Source organism: Mirounga leonina, unplaced genomic scaffold, assembly GCF_011800145.1.
Source record: "Mirounga leonina isolate KUSES-001 unplaced genomic scaffold, KU_Mleo_1.0 Mir_91, whole genome shotgun sequence".
Taxonomy (NCBI): domain Eukaryota; kingdom Metazoa; phylum Chordata; class Mammalia; order Carnivora; family Phocidae; genus Mirounga; species Mirounga leonina.
Genome location: NW_023270839.1, coordinates 48,255,491 through 48,271,348, shown reverse-complemented (window position 1 = coordinate 48,271,348; position 15,858 = coordinate 48,255,491). Strand labels below are relative to the sequence as shown.

Sequence of the window (15,858 nt, the reverse complement as noted above, 5' to 3'; positions counted from 1 at the left end):
ATTTATTTATTTATTTATTTATTTATTTATTTATTTATTTATTTATTTTAGGGACAGTGCACAAGCAGGGGAGAGGAGCAGAGGGAGAGGGAGAGAGAATCTTCAAACAGACTCCCCACTGAGTGTGGTGCCTGATGTGGGGCTTGATCCCAGGACCTGAGATCCTGACCTGAGCCAAAACCAAGAGTCAGGTCCTTAACCAACTGAGCTACCCAGGTGCCCCCCAGTGAGTTCTTAATTTCAGATATCCTATTTTGCAGCCTTGAGCTCCAATTTTTCATTTTTATAGATTCAGAATTTCTGTTTCCACAGTCTTGGGTCACTTGGGTAGCTCAGTCAGTTAAGTGTCCAACTCTTGATTTCAGCTCAGATCATGATCAGTGTTATGAATTGGAGCCCCACATCATGCTCTGCAGTGGGCATGGAGCCTGCTTAAAATTCTCTCTCTCCTTCTCCCTCTGCCCACCCCCCTCCCTCTCTTAAAAAAAATACTGTCTTTTCGCCCATTTTACCCATCTTTTCTTATATTCTCTTCAACACATTAATCTTACTTATTTTAAAGCCCTTGTTTGCTAATCCAGTATCTAGAACGTCTCTCAATCTATTACCTCTTTTATCTTTTAATTTTGTGTCACTTTTTCCTACTTCTTCATATATCTAGTAATTCTTTTTTTTTTTTATAACTAAAGAACATTTCTTCATTTTTCACTAAGACTTTATCTTGAGCATGTAACCAAACTGTCACTACCCCCCTACCCCAACCTGAAGAAGGGTTAGTACAGTGAATGTTAGAAAGCAGATATGAACAATTTGAAGGACTGGAAACAAGATTAACTGACAAACAACTTCCATCTAAATTATCATAAAAATGTTTAAGTAAAAAAAAAGGGGGGGGAGGGGAAGGGGGCAATGGGGGTTTCAGATTGAACAAGATCCTCACATTTCATCTAATACATTCAATCCTGGCTAGAGTATACCAAAATGGAAACAGGATTACTATAATACAGAACTTCCACTACAGCACGCTGTACACACCTGTGTTCCAAGCCCACCCCCATCCCCCTACTGCTTCTAACTCAACTATTTCCCGGCCTGTTGGGCCTGCCGATGAAGGAGCACATAGATCTTCTCTTTAATCCAGTGTTTGTTATAGGGCTGGTATGTCTGGGTATCAGCTCGGTAAACAAGGCAGCTGAGGTCTGCCAGATCGTCAATAAAATCAAAAAACTGACTGATATCATATGTGATAGAGGAGCTGTTGGGATTCATTCTCTTCAGATGTTCTTCATACATTTCACAAACACCTTCCATGCATTCATTCACAGATTCATAGTCAGCATAAGTTCTGCCTCTGGCCTCTTGGTAGGCTGTACCAGCAAAATGGTGTGAGACATCGCGCCAAACTCTCTCGCTGCAGCTGCTGTGGACACCGCCGCTGCGCACGGGCTTAGCCGCAAAGCCGCCAACAGCCAATCCCCCTATCTAGTAATTCTTGATTGTACTTGCTACACTTTAGAATCTGTGAATCTTATTATCTTCCTCTGACAAGTAGTAGGTTGTGTTCTTTAAGCATTTAAATTACTAGTGGGTCAAGGACGCCTGGGTGGCTCAGTTGGCTAAGCGTCTGCTTTCAGCTCAGGTCATGATCCCAGGGTCCTGGGATAGAGTCCCACACATGGCTCTGGGCTCAGTGGGGAGCCTGCTTCTGCCTCTCCCTCTGCTGGCTGCTCCCCCTGCTTGTGCGTGCTCTCTCTCTCTCTCTCTGACAAATAAATAAATAAATAAAATCTTAAAAAACAAAAAAAATTACCAGTGGGTCACCTTCACCTGTAGAGACTTAGTTTTAGGCTTTCTTAAGGTGGTCATCTCAGTTTTGCCCTTTCTCATAGAGTTTACCCTTTCCTTAGGGTATATAGCCTTTCTGGAATCCTAACTGAAGCCCTGGTATATTCACCAAGATCACTCCCCTTTGCCTGGGCCTGAATTTTAAAATCTCCCCAGGACTGTTTGGCCTCTGAAGTCTTCCCAGCTTTCCAGCTTCTCTGGAAGCTGTTCTGGCTTCTCTGGCTGTTCTCTGCCAAACTTTTAAAACCTCACCCTGAACACATGCAGGTTAGGAGTTGGCCAAGGAACTAAAGGGGATTTTTACAAAGATTTCTGTATCCTACAATCCAAATCCAATTTTATGTATGTGTGTATATATATATCCCCCCCCCCAGTGAGATAGATACTCACTTCCTGCTTGGTCCAACTCCCTGAACCTCATTTGGCCCTACACCTCATTTGGGGAAATAGCCTCAGGGGGAAGGCTCGGTAAATGTAGGGCTTACCTTGTGTGCCCTCTGTCCATCAAATTTCATGGCCAGCCTACACAGGCTGCTGTCGAGTGCCTGCAAACTGTTGTTATATATTTTTTGCTTGGGATTTATAGTTGTTTACCAAAGAAGATTCAACCTAAAACCATTGACCTCTGCCATGGCAGGAAGTTCCTCCCTTTGGGATTTAAGAAGCTGAGGCTGAGTAAGTTGAAACGGTGAGTATCAAAGAGGCCACGAAGCCATATCTGAACTCAGAGGTCATGCCCAGCAAGCTAAAAGATGAAGTAGAAACAGTGAATTTGTAGAAGCTATGAGGAAGAGAAAGCTGAACATATGGGGGGTGGAGGGTGTGGCAGAAGAGAAACCCTGAAGGAGGTCAGGAAGTGCCCTAAGAGCATAAACCATGCCTCCCTCTCCTGACCCCACAGTGCCCTACACCCAGGACCACACTCCAGTTCCAGGGTCCATGAAGCAAGGAGAATGGAGCGTCAGGACAGAGGCAAGAGCCTAGAGTATCAAGCCCTAGGGCTCCTGTGAGCCACTGGGGCCTCTGTGGATGGCTGGAAGAGGGAGTAAGGAAGCAAGAACAGCCTTTGGGCCTGGGTCTCTCAGCCAGAGGGGTCAAGGGGAGTCCCTGGTAGGAGGATGGGACAGCTTTCTTGGAACTATCCTCCACCCAGAGGAACTCAGTATCTCTTGCCTGCTAGAAACACCAGGGCCGTCACCACTGCCCTCATTTATTTGCATTTTTTTGCATGTCATTTGTCATTCATTTTCATGGGGTCTCATTTTATGTCAAACTTACAGTTTCTACTTATTCTTCCTTATTTGGGTGCAAGAAGAGGTGGACCTTCAGCTAAATCTCCTTTGGGGAATTTCATTTTAACTCACAGTATACCATCAGGGTCCATTAGACCCAATTTTAATTTTTAAGTTTCTTTTTTGAGTTCTAACTATTCATAAGGATTGATATTTTATAACTTTATTCTTTCACAGAGGTCTTCCAAAAACCAAAGTGAAACTTCAATTATTTTTTTTAATAGAATGAGCTTATTCTATCTCAGAATTACCATATTAATCCATTGGATCCTTTATAAATCTAAAACATATTGTCCTTTCATGAAGATGGCACTGAGGGTGAAGAAGGAAGCCCCTGCCTCTCCCAAAGCCTAAGCCAAAGCAAAGGCTTTGAAGGCCAAGAAAGTGATGCTGAAAGGTGTCCACAATCACACACACACACAAAAAAACAAGATCCACACATTACCTACTTTCTGATGGCCCAAGACACTATGTCTCTGAAGGCAGCCCAAATATACTAGAAAGAGCACCCCCAGGAGAAACAAGCTTGACCTCTATGCCATCAAATTCCCCCTGCCTACCGAGTCAGCCATGAAGAAAATAGAAGACAACAACACACTTGTGTTCATTGTGGATGTCAAGGCCAACAAACACCAGGTCAAACAAGCTGTGAAGGAGCTGACATGGCCAAGGTCAACACCCTGATCAGGCCGGATGGAGAGAGAAGGCATATGTTTGACTGGCTCCCTGACTTTGATGCTTTGGATGCTGCCAACAAAATTGGGATCATCTAAAATGAGTTTAGCTGGCTAAATCTAAATATAAATTTTATCACCATTAAAAAGTAAATAAAACATATCATTGAACTTGAGTGATTTTATTTTTCCTAGATCTTAAAACATTTTGCTATTTCATCCTCCTAAGAACTATTTCATCATTACTCATCAGTTATTCCCAATCATGCTTTTAAAAAAAGAGAGAGAGACTCAAATAATAAGAAAACAGAAGAATGATGGAGTTGCCTGGAAGCTTGATTCAATAGTGATAATGAATCATTACTACTCCACCATCCTTCAGTTTTCTTACTGCTTGCTCCAAAGCATTAGATCATCTTTTAAAAAGGTGTAAAAGAAGTCTGGAGACATTATCTTTGTTTTGTTTTTGTTTTTGTTTTTGTTTTTTAGCTTCCATTGCATGCAGATGAGAATTCAGAATATTTCATTTTCCTACAAAGAAGGAGAAGGAAATGGACAGAGGAAGACATTTCACAATTATTACAGGAATCAGTAGATGAATGCAACGTGACAGACAGCAGCTCTCTAGACTGTAATGATGATGGTAAAATTATTATATAAGCGAAGTTGCAGACTGTGAGTCTTCAGGTGAGGATATCCTAGATAAATTTTCTCAAATTTAAGATTTGTCCCCATTTTCCTGGAGGATCACGGAGGAGGAGATCAGAGAGCAGTGGTTCTTTTCCCAGGGTCTTGTTCTTGCTCTGTTACACAGAGATCTGTGACTGAGCCATTCTTTCTTAAGGCATACAATAGGTTCGGCCGTGCCAGATGGGACAGGGATGGCTCTTGAGGTGAGGAGCCTGTCCAATTGCTCACTTCCTGAGTACTGGCTCTAGCCCAGCTCACCTGCCACCTATCCTTAAACCTTGGGGCTCTTGAAGCTGTGGTTTTCCTCTGGGAGGTGATTCAGTGGCCAGGGCTCACCCTGCAAATGATCCTTCCTTCCCCTGGGCCTCATTGACCACCCTGAGGAGGAGGCAGCTGTGGTTTCCCCTGAAGCAGCAACCACAAACTGCCAAGCCCACTCCACCTAGCCTCCATTCCCCACCCCATCCTTCAGTGCCCTAGCCCTAACCTCAGAGTGTCAACTGTAAGAACTGGTGGGGCCTCATACATTCATGGGCTGTGGTGTTTTTAATGAGTTTTGCGTTTCAGAGCATGAGTGTAGAAGATATACCCATTAAATAGATGGACAGAATGAGACTAAAATGTTTTAGGGCTTCCTTTCAAAGTAGTTCATTCATTCATTCATTCATTCATTCATTCATTCATTCATTTAGCATTCCTCAAAAGCCCACTAAAATCCAGGACAGTAGGCACAGAGATGCAATGCCCACATTCCCCTTCAAAGAAAGAATTGGTGCCCAGGAGAGGAGGAAAGTCAGGGTGAGGCAGTGGCAGATGCTGGATCTGGTCCGGGCTACCTGGTGGGGAGAAGACAAGGGACCAGCAGGGAACAGGCATAGGATCATGGTCTTGAGATACCACTGAGTCATAAAATGTCAAGGCAGTCAGGAAGCTGTAAGACTCTTTCTTGCCCGCACACCAGACAAAGTGAGAGAAATGAAGTCTTCAGCAGAGGTACTTTCCTAAGATCCACAGTGACTTGAGAGCAGAGTAGGGTCCCCTGAAGTGTGGATTCTTAGGTGCTAAAGATCAGCCTTGGGCAGAGGAGCACAACACAAGGCCCTCAAGGCCAGCAGAGAACTCTTGGAGAAGGCCCAAGGAGACAGAAGGAGGGGACAGAAAGAAGTCCAGCTCTGGGACCTCTCTCTGGGACCTCTCCTGGGGCCTCAGCCTTCTCTCCCAACTGACCCTAGCTGACTACCTAGAGAAGGTGTCCATCACTAAGAGCAGGGCAGCAGCTGAAACAAGCCAGCCTTGTGGCAACTCCTGGAAATCATGTTGGAGAAATGCTGACATGGTGAGGGACAGGAGTAAAGAGTCCGAGGTGGGAAACAGCCAGTTCAAGGTTGTACTTGAACATTTTGATTGGTGAGGTTATTCTCTTGGAGCAGAGAAGCCATAAGAAGTGCTTTCGTACCAAACTCCTTGGTTTTGAGCAAGGATGACTCATCACAGAGTGCACCATGGGCCCCACAATCTTCCACCCGCACAAGGAGGAGCAGCGGGAGGGGGCAGAAATGGACTGGGCACAGACTGTGGCTTTGAGCCTAGTCCAGGATGTAGGGAAACCACATTAGAGAGTTTAGCCAGGCCACAGCTGCACCAACTCTGCCCCTGAGACAGCACAGGAGAGGGATGGAACCCAGCCATCCATGTCTTCTAGGCCAGGCCCAACTCATGTTCAGTTGTAAACACGATTAAGGAAACTAGTAGCAAGGGCTGAGGGCTCAGTCTGCAACCAGCATCATGACTGTCTGTGACCAGGATCAGGGCTCAGCCTGCGCTGGCATCAAGTGCCCTCACATTTGGGATCACACTCCAGGTGGGGCTCAGAGCCAGAGAAGTTGTAGACAGTGTCTGAAGGCAAGGGGCTGCCAGCTGGGTGAGAGGGCAGAGGAGGAAGCATGAGTGCTAAGACTTGGGTGGGCCTGATGTCAGCTGAGGGAGAACAGGACAGGGGGTCAGAACTCCAGCTCTGCCACTACCTGGCTGTGTGATGGGGGGGGGGGGGGTCTCTATTTTTGTGTTTGTAAAATGAGGCTATTTCCTTCTGTCATGCCTGATATCAATCATCTGAACAACATGCAACTTCCTATTTTGCAAAGCACCGTCTCCTGACTCTCACAAGAACCCTATCAAGGCCTACCTCCCAGGACATTCATGAGGGCGAGAATGCACCTTACGGCACAACTGAAAAACTAGACAAAACTGTTTGCTCGGTCTTAAAAGGGGAATTACTTCAGAGGACAGGAAACTCTCAGAAGGGAAGACCCTTATTGTTGTCATGGTTTCTCCTCATACATCTTTTAATTAATTTTTATTTTCCCAAAGTAATACAATCAAAACATTTACAGACTCAAACTGTGGTAAAGGGCTAAAACAAAAATAGCAATCTCTTACCCCACTCCATTCTGCTCTCCCAAAGCAACCACCCCAACTCATTTGGTTATTTCCTCTGGTTTTTAGCTCTGCAATAAAGTATTTATTGCTATTATTGCTATCTCCAGAGAGGTCTGATTTAGATACTGTCTCTTTGGCCTTCCTACCATGACAAGTGAAGTTCACTTACATCCTTCCACCTCTCCTTTCAGTACCACACCACCACATTTCTTAGTCATATTCTCAATCAGTAAATAGTGTTCATTGCTGTCGACACAAAATGAACAAAGCTTTTTTTTTTTTTTAAGATTTTGTTTATTTATTTGAGAGAAAGAACATGAGCAGGCGGGGCAGAGGGAGAGGGAGAAGGTGAGCAGGGAGCCCAACAAGGGGCTCGATCCCAGGACCCTGGGACATGACCTGAGCTGAAGGCAGACACCTAACCGACTGAGCCACCCAGGCGCCCTATGAACAAAGCTTTTAGAATTTCTAAAAAACAAAAGGAAGAGAGTTTTATTGGAGCCCAAGTTAGAACATCTGCCCAGGATACACAATCTTCACAAAACAGAGAGTGCTCCAGCAAAGGAACATTTGGTGTAGGGTTATAATTTTTTACATGAAAAGACAAAGGACGGGGGTGCCTGGGTGGCTCAGATGGTATATATATATATATATATATATATTTTTTTTTTTTTTTTTTTTTTTCCCTCTGATACACCCCTCCTGGAGTCTTTGGTTCTCCTGCCTCCACCTGAACTAAAGGCTCTCTAGATCAGCTACACAACTGTCATCCTGGAATTTTTCTTTGCCATATCCTGAAACTTTTTTTTCTTCTCTTTCCTTAATGGATCCCTGGGTTTTCTGGATTCCATTTCTTTCTCTTCATTTATGCACATCCTCCAATAGCTTCCTGAGGAAGTTTTGCTTGGAAGATAATTTTTTCAAACCTTCCATATCTGAAAATATCTATATTCTACTCTCACGCTGTATTGATACTTTGGCTGAGTATAGAAGTCTCAGTTGAAAATTATTTTCCCTCAGCATCTTTAAGGCATTGTTTCACAGACTTCTAGGTTCTATGTTGCTATTGAGGGGTTTGATGCTGGTCTGATTCCTGATCATTTGTATAAGATCTGATGTCACTTTCTGGACTTTTCTGGGATCTACTTTCCATTTTTAAAAATAACTTTATTGAGGTACAATTTGCATACCATAAAATTCACTCATTTAAATTATACAATTTAATGGTTTTTAAGGTATTCATAGAGTTGTACAACTATCAACACAAATGATTTTAGAATATTTTCATTACCCATAAAGAAACTGTATCTATTACCAGTCACTTTCCACCTCCCCCAAAATCATTCAGCCCTAGGTAACCTCTAATCTACTTTCTCTATATATAGATTTGTCTATTCTGGACATATATATAAATGAAATCATATAATATGGGTCTTTTGTGACTGACTACTTTCACTTAGCACATTTTCAAGGTTCATTTACAATGTATTATGTATTGGTACTTCATTCCATTTTGAGGCTGAATAATATTGTATTGTATAGATATATCACATTTTATTTACCCATCTGTCATTTGATGAACTGGGTTTTTTAACTTTTTTACTATTATAAATAGAGCTGCTATGAGCATTCTTGTGCAAGTTTTTATGTGGACATATGTTTTCATTTCTCTTGGGCATATACCTAGGAGTAGAATTGCTGTCATATGTGGTAACTCTATGTTTCACCTTTGGAGGAGCAGCCAAACTGTTTTTCAAAGCAAGTGTATAATTTTACATTCTCAGCAGCAATATATGAGGGTTCAAATTTCTCCAAAAGCATTGCCAATACTTGTCCTTTATATTATAGTGGATATGAAGTGGTATCTCATTGTGGTTTTGATTTGCATTTTCCTTCTTTTTTTTTTTTTTAAGATTTTATTTACTTATTTGACAGAGAGAGAGACAGCGAGAACAGGAACACAGGCAGGGGGAGTGGGAGAGGGAGAAGCAGGCTTCCAGCCGAGCAGGGAGCCTGACGCGGGGCTCAATCCCAGGACCCTGGGATCATGATCCGAGCCGAAGGCAGACGCCTAACGACTGAGCCACCCAGGCATCCCTTGATTTGCATTTTCCTAACGGTTAGTGATATTGAGCATGTCTTCATGCACTTATAGGCTATTTGTATATCTTCTTTGGAGGAATGTCTATTCATATCATTTGCTCATTTTTAACTGGATTAAATTTGTCTTTTTATTATTGGGTTGAAAGAGTTCTTTATATATTCTAAATACACGTCCCTGATTAGATATATCTAAGTATTGATATATCTAATCAGGAAAATTATTTTCTCCCATTCTATAGACTGTCTTTTCACTTTCTTGACAGTTTATGTTATGGGTTGAATTGTGTTCCCAAAAAGATATGTTGAAATCCTAACCCCCCAGCATCTCAGAATGTGGTGACCTTATTTGGAGAGAGTCATGGTAAATGTAATTAGTTAAGCCAAGATCAGACTGGAATAGAGTGGGCCTTAATCCAATATGAGTGGTGTCCTTATAAGATGATGTAAAGACACACATGGAATCCAAAGATACACACTATATCCATTACCAGTCACTGTGATGCCAGAGAATACCAGGTTATGACAGAGGCAGAGATTGGAATTCTGCAGTTGCAAGCCAAGGAATGCAAAAGATTGACAACTAGAAGCAGGAAATGACAAGGAAGGATTCTCTTCTATAGGTTTCAGAGGGAATGGCTCTGTCAACACCTTGATTTTAGACTTCCAGACTCCAGAACTACAAGACGATAAATTTCTCTTGTTTTAAGCCACCTAGTTTGAGATACTTTTTTTTTATAGCAGCCCTGGGAAATTAATATAGTGTCCTTGTAGTGTAAATGCCTGACATTAAGCTTTTTTTTATTGTAATATGAGTCTATGACATTAAGCTTTCGATGGCTGAGGCATCCATTTCAAAGACATCCATCTTGAATAAACACATTGCCAGCTGTATGATGCAGCTACTAGCTAAACAACTAGATATGGAGAGGCGCCTGGGGGGCTCAGTCGATTAAGCATCTGCCTTCCGCTCAGGTCATGATCCCAGGGGCCTGGAATCAAACCTGGAGTTGGGCTCCCTCCTCAGCGGGGAGTCTGCTTCTCCCTCTGCTTTCTCCCTGCTTGTGTGCATGCTCATGCACGCACTCTCTCTCTCAAATAAATAAGTAAAATCTTTAAAAAAAAAAAAAAAAAACTAGATAAGGAGCCAGGCCACCCCTACCTGTGAAGTTTCCCTTTCAGAAAGTCCTGAGTAGGGACACCTGGGTGGCTCAGTCCATTAAAGGGCTGCCTTTGCTTGAGTCATGATCCCAGGGTCCTGGGATTGAGCCCGCATCAGGGTCCCTGCTCTGAGGGGAGCCTGCTTCTCCCTCTCCCTCTGCCTGCTGCTCCCCCTGCTTGTGCTCTCTCTCTCCCTCTCTCTCTCTGTCAAATAAATAAAGTTTTAAAAAATTAAAGGAAAAAAAGTGAACCCATGAAACCCTAGGCACCCACTCTCAACTCCAAGGGCAGAACCCCAGATCTGCACATTCTCTCTCTCTCTCTCTCTTTCTCTCTCTACCTGCAGCCTTGCTGTGTGACCTTCAGGGAGGCCACGTACCCTTAAAAGCCTATAAGCTATAAACCTTGTTTTTTTCAAAGTTCCTTGATGGTTATTGCTGAGGTACATCTCAATATCATAAGACTCACAAAGGCCAGTCCGGCCTCAACACTAGCTCCAGATGGAGAAATGTCTATGGGAGGGTCAGTACAGTAGTATCAGCTCAGGTAAGTGCCTTGGGCCTTTCTAGTCAATAGTATCACTACTGATAGACTGAAACCAACAGACAAGGGCCCTTTGAGGCAAAAAGGATTTAATTTTGAAGGTCTAAAGTATATATTTTTTGTTTTGTTGCTCATGTTTTTAGTGTCATATCTAACAATACCAAATTTGTGGTCATGAAGATTTACCTTATATTTTCTTCTAAAAGTTTTTTAGTTTTAGCTCTTATATTTAGGTCTTTGACCCATTTTGAGTTAATTTTTGTATAGGGTGTGAGGTAAGGATTCAACTCCATTCTTCACATGTGGATACCCAGATTCTCAGAACCACTTGTTGAAAAGACTATTCTTTCCCCATTGGATGGTCTTGGCACCCCTGTGGAAAATCCTGGACATACGGGTTTATTACTGGACCGTCAATTCTATTGCATTTATCCATATGTCTATTCTTGTGTCAGTACCACATTATCTTGATTATCATTGACTTGTGCTAAGTTTGAAAATCAGGAAATGTGAGTCTTCCAAGCTTGCTCTTTTTTCAAGGTGGTTTGGCCACTCTGGATTCCTTGAATTTCCATATGAATTTTATAATGAGCTTGTCAATTTCTTCAAAGTTGCCAACTGTATTAAACCTGCAGATCAGTTTGGGGAATACTGCTATCTTAATTAATATTAAGTCTTTGAATTCACAAACACAAGATGTTTTTCTATTTATTTAGGTCATCTTTATTTTTTTTTAAGATTTTATTTTTAAGTAATCTCTACACTCAACATGGGGCTCAAACTCACAACCCGGAGATTAAGAGTTGCATGCTCCACCAACTGAACCAGCCAGGCACTCCTAAGATCATCTTTAATTTCTTTCAGCAATGTTTATGTTTTCAGAGTATAAAATTTGCACTTTTTAAAAAAAATTTACTCTTAAAGATGTGTCTGAGTGGCTCAGTCGGATAGGCATCTGACTCCTAATTTCTGCTCAGGTTATGATTTCAGGGTTGTGGGACCAAGCCCTACATTGGACTCCACACTCAGTGCAGAGTCCGCTTGTCCCTCTCCCTTTGCTCCTCCACCCACTCTCTCTCTCTCTAAAGTAAATAAATTTTAAAAATCTTAAAAAATAATAATAAAAATAGGGGCGCCTGGGTGGCTCAGTTGTTAAGCGTCTGCCTTCGGCTCAGGTCATGATCCCAGGGTCCTGGGATCGAGCCCCGGATCGGGCTACCTGCTCAGCGGGAAGCCTGCTTCTCCCTCTCCTATTCACCCTGCTTGTGTTCCCTCTCTCGCTGTCAAATAAATAAATAAAATCTTTAAAAAAATAATAATAATAAAAATAAAATGTACTCCTAAATTTTTTTTTTTTTTGTCCATTGAGGCATTTTATTTACACATACGTATTACATCCCTAGAAAAAGAATCCCAGGATTTTCCCTCCTGTGTATTTGCTTGCTTCTTGCTTCTTCATGGTCCATGATGCAAGCTGAGGTTGTCAGTACAATGAAACCAAACTGGCGGGCCGGGAGCAGATTATTCTGCCATTTTTCTAGATCTTTCAGTTGTACATCAGATCTGGGGCTGATCACTCCACACAATCAATCTGGCCCCTGCCACTAACCACAACTCAGTTCTGGGCCTGTTTTCCCCTCATCTGTGTTGGACCACAGGATGTCAGGCTCCTTGTAAATATGAAAGCTAAAAACCTTGTTTAACCTGCCCGTGAGGTTCACGACAATTTTCCCCGCTCTGTGATCATCAGTGATTTCATATTTCAAATTTGCCAATGTAACCATGCTTCATCATCACAGTGAGAAACCAGACGATGACTTTGGAGCACGGCCTAATAAGAATCCGGCGTTTGCCTCTCTTTTCAGCATTGTTAATGCTCTTGAGAGCATCTGCCAGGACATTCATGCACACCATTATAGCAACACAGAAAGATGGTGGAAAGAGACTCCTAAATATTTTATTCTTTTTAATGCTATAGTAAATAAAATTGTTTTCTTAATTTCACTTTTACATTGTTCATTGTTAATGTGTAAAAAGACAGTTGATTTTTGTATATTGTTATAATACTCTGCAAACTTACTGAACTTGTTTGTTAGTTCTAACAGTTTTTTGGTGGATTCCTTAGAATTTTCAGTATTCAAGATCATGTCCTCTGCAAATAGAAATTCCTTTCCAATTTCAATGTCTTATATTTCATTTTCTTGGCTAATTGCCCTGGGAAAACCTTCAGTACCATGTTGAATAGAAGTGGTGAGAGTGAACATCCTTGTTTTGTTCCTGATCATAAGGGGAAGTTTTCAGACATTTACCATTAAGTATGATGTTAGCATTCATAGATGCCCTATATGGGGTTGAGGCAGTTCCCTCTCCCAGTTTACTGTTTTTTTAATCATGAAAGGTGTTGGATTTTGTCAAATGCTTTTTCTGCATCTATTGAAATGATCGTGTGGTTTTTGTTCTTTATTCTATTAATATGGTGTATTTTATTGTTTTTTATATGTTGAGCAAACCTTGCATTCCAGGAAAAATTCCACTTGGTCATGGTGTTTCTAGATTTTTTTTAAAAAGAATCTACAAAAGAATCTAGACTCTTTCCATGTTTCTAGATTTAGTTTGCTAGTATTTTGATGTTGATTTTTTGCATCTGTATTCAAAGAGATATTAGTTTGTAATTTTATTTTCTCATAATGTCCTTGGTTTTGGTATTAGGGTAAGACTGGCTTCATAGAATGAGTTAGGAAGTTTTCCCTCTACTATTTTTTGTAAGAGTTTGTGAAGAACTGGTGTAAATTCTTCTTCAAATGTTTGGTAGAATTCACCAGTGAAATCTGGGCCTGGGCTCTTCTTGTGGGAAGTTTTGAAATTATTGATTCAAATCTATTCATATTTTCTATTTCTTCTTGAATCAGTTTCAGTCATTTTTGTCTTTCTGATAGTTTTTCCATTTCATCTAAGTTATCTAATTTATTGGCATACAGTTGTTCATAATATTCACTTATAATCCTTTTTATGTTTCCAAGGTCAGTAGTGATGTTTCCTCTTTTATTCTTGATTTTAGAATTTTGAGCATTCTTTCTCTTTTTTTGGTCAGGCTAGCTAAAAGTTTGTTCAATTATGTTGGTCTTTTCAAAGAACTGACTTTTTATTTCATTGGTTTTCTCTTTGTTTTTCTACTCTTTATTCCATTAATTTCCACTCCATATTATTTCCTTCCATCTGTTCTCTTTATGTTTAATTTGTTCTCCTTTTTCTAGTGTTTTAAAGTAGAAAGTGGGGTTATGGATTTGTGATCTTTTTTGTTGTTTGTTTTTATTTATTTTTAGAGAGAGAGCGCATAGGGGTGGGGGGTGGTAGGGGAGGTGGGGAGGAGAGAGAGAATCTTAAGCAGGCTCCACACTCAGTGTGGAGCTGGTCTGGGGCTTGATCTCATGACCCTGAGATCCATGACCTGAGCTGAAATCAAGAGTTGGACGCTTGACTGAGTCACCTAGATGCCCCTCTTGTTAACATAGGCATTTAAATCTATAAATTTCTCTTTGAAGCATTGCCTAGCTGACTCCCAATTTTGATATGTTATGTCTTCATTTTTATTCACTTTAAAGTATTTTCTAATTTCCCTTGTGATTTCTGATTTGGTTCATAGGGGGTTTTTTAGGAGTATGTTCTTATTTTCCACATATATGTGAAATGCTCAAATTTCTTTCTGCCATTGATTTCTAATTGTATTCTATCATGGTCAGAGAACATACATTTTATAAATTCAATCTTTTTACAATTATTGAGGTTTGTTTAATGGCCTAGCATATGGTTTATATCAGAGAATGTTCCATATGCATTTGAGAAGAATATATATTCTGCTGTTTGGTGGACAGTTCCCTAAATATCTGTTAGATCTATGGGGTTTATAATGTTGTTCAACTCTTATTTCCTTGTAGATCTTCTGCCTAATTGTTCTACCCATTATTTAGAGTGGGAGATTGAAGTCTCCAACTATTATTGCTGAATTGTCTATTTATCCCTTCAATTCTGTTAGTGTTTGCTTAATATATGTTGGTGCTCTGTTTCCAGGTGCATATATGTTTGTAAATGTTATGTCTTCCTGATGGATTGGCCCTTTTATCACTATAAAATGTCTAGTTACATGTTTTGTTTTGAAGCTATTTTGTCTATTAACATGGCCACTCCAGCTGTTTGTTGTTGTTGTTTTACATGGGATCTTTATCTATACTTTTACTTTCAATCTATTAGTACCTTTGATTCTGAAGTGTGTCTCCTATAGACAGAATAGAGTTAGGTGGAGCTTGCTTTTTTAGACCAGTATGATCATCTCTGCCTTTTAATCAGATTGTGTAATCCACTCACATTTAGTGTAATTTTTAAAAAATCAGTTTCATGCTGTATAGTTTACATACAGTAATAACTCCTTTTTAGATATACAATTCAATGACTTTTTTAAAATTTTGATTATAGCTGACACATTTAGTGTAATATTGACATAGCTGGATTTATGTCTAGTATTTTACTTTTTGTTTTCTATACACTAACATCATTTTTATTTCTCTCTTCCTCCTTTAATACTTTGTTTTACATAAATGAATACTTTCTATTGTAACATTTTAATTTCTTTAATAATTTTTCACTATATTTTTACTATATTTTTAGTTATTTTCTGAGTAGTTGCTCTAGGATCTTCATATACATCTTAACTTATCAGAATCTATTTCAAATTTGTTCTACCTTAATTACAGTGAGATATAAGAACATTACTCCTATACAGCTTTGTTCTCTTTTCCTTGTGCTATTATATATTATATATATTGTTATGTATATGTTAATATGTTTATAAATTATGTGTTTAAAAATATCTATGTAAGTTACAAATTCATCACTACATTGTTGAGATTATTACATTTATATATTTGTATGTCTTTTAAAGAAGCTGAGAGAAGGAGAACAAGTATATATTTATAGAGTTTGTTATTTACCAATTTTGATCTCTTCATTTGTTCCTGTGGATCCAAGTTACAACCTGTTGTCATTTTCTTACTCCAATACAGCTTTGTTTCCACCCACCTCCTTTCTGCTGTTATTGTCAAATTTATTTCATTTATATA

At 40.2% G+C, this 15,858-nt stretch overlaps 2 pseudogenes across 1 annotated transcript; both read right to left on the bottom strand.

Annotated features, from left to right (window-relative positions):
• Nucleotides 1-680: 680 nt before the first annotated feature.
• On the bottom strand, nucleotides 681-1,394 carry LOC118003140 (annotated as a pseudogene). The gene has a single exon (XR_004677279.1). The product of XR_004677279.1 is annotated as an enhancer of rudimentary homolog (transcript).
• A 10,749-nt stretch (nucleotides 1,395-12,143) lies between these two features.
• LOC118003028 lies at nucleotides 12,144-12,673 on the bottom strand (annotated as a pseudogene).
• Between the last annotated feature and the right edge of the window lie 3,185 nt (nucleotides 12,674-15,858).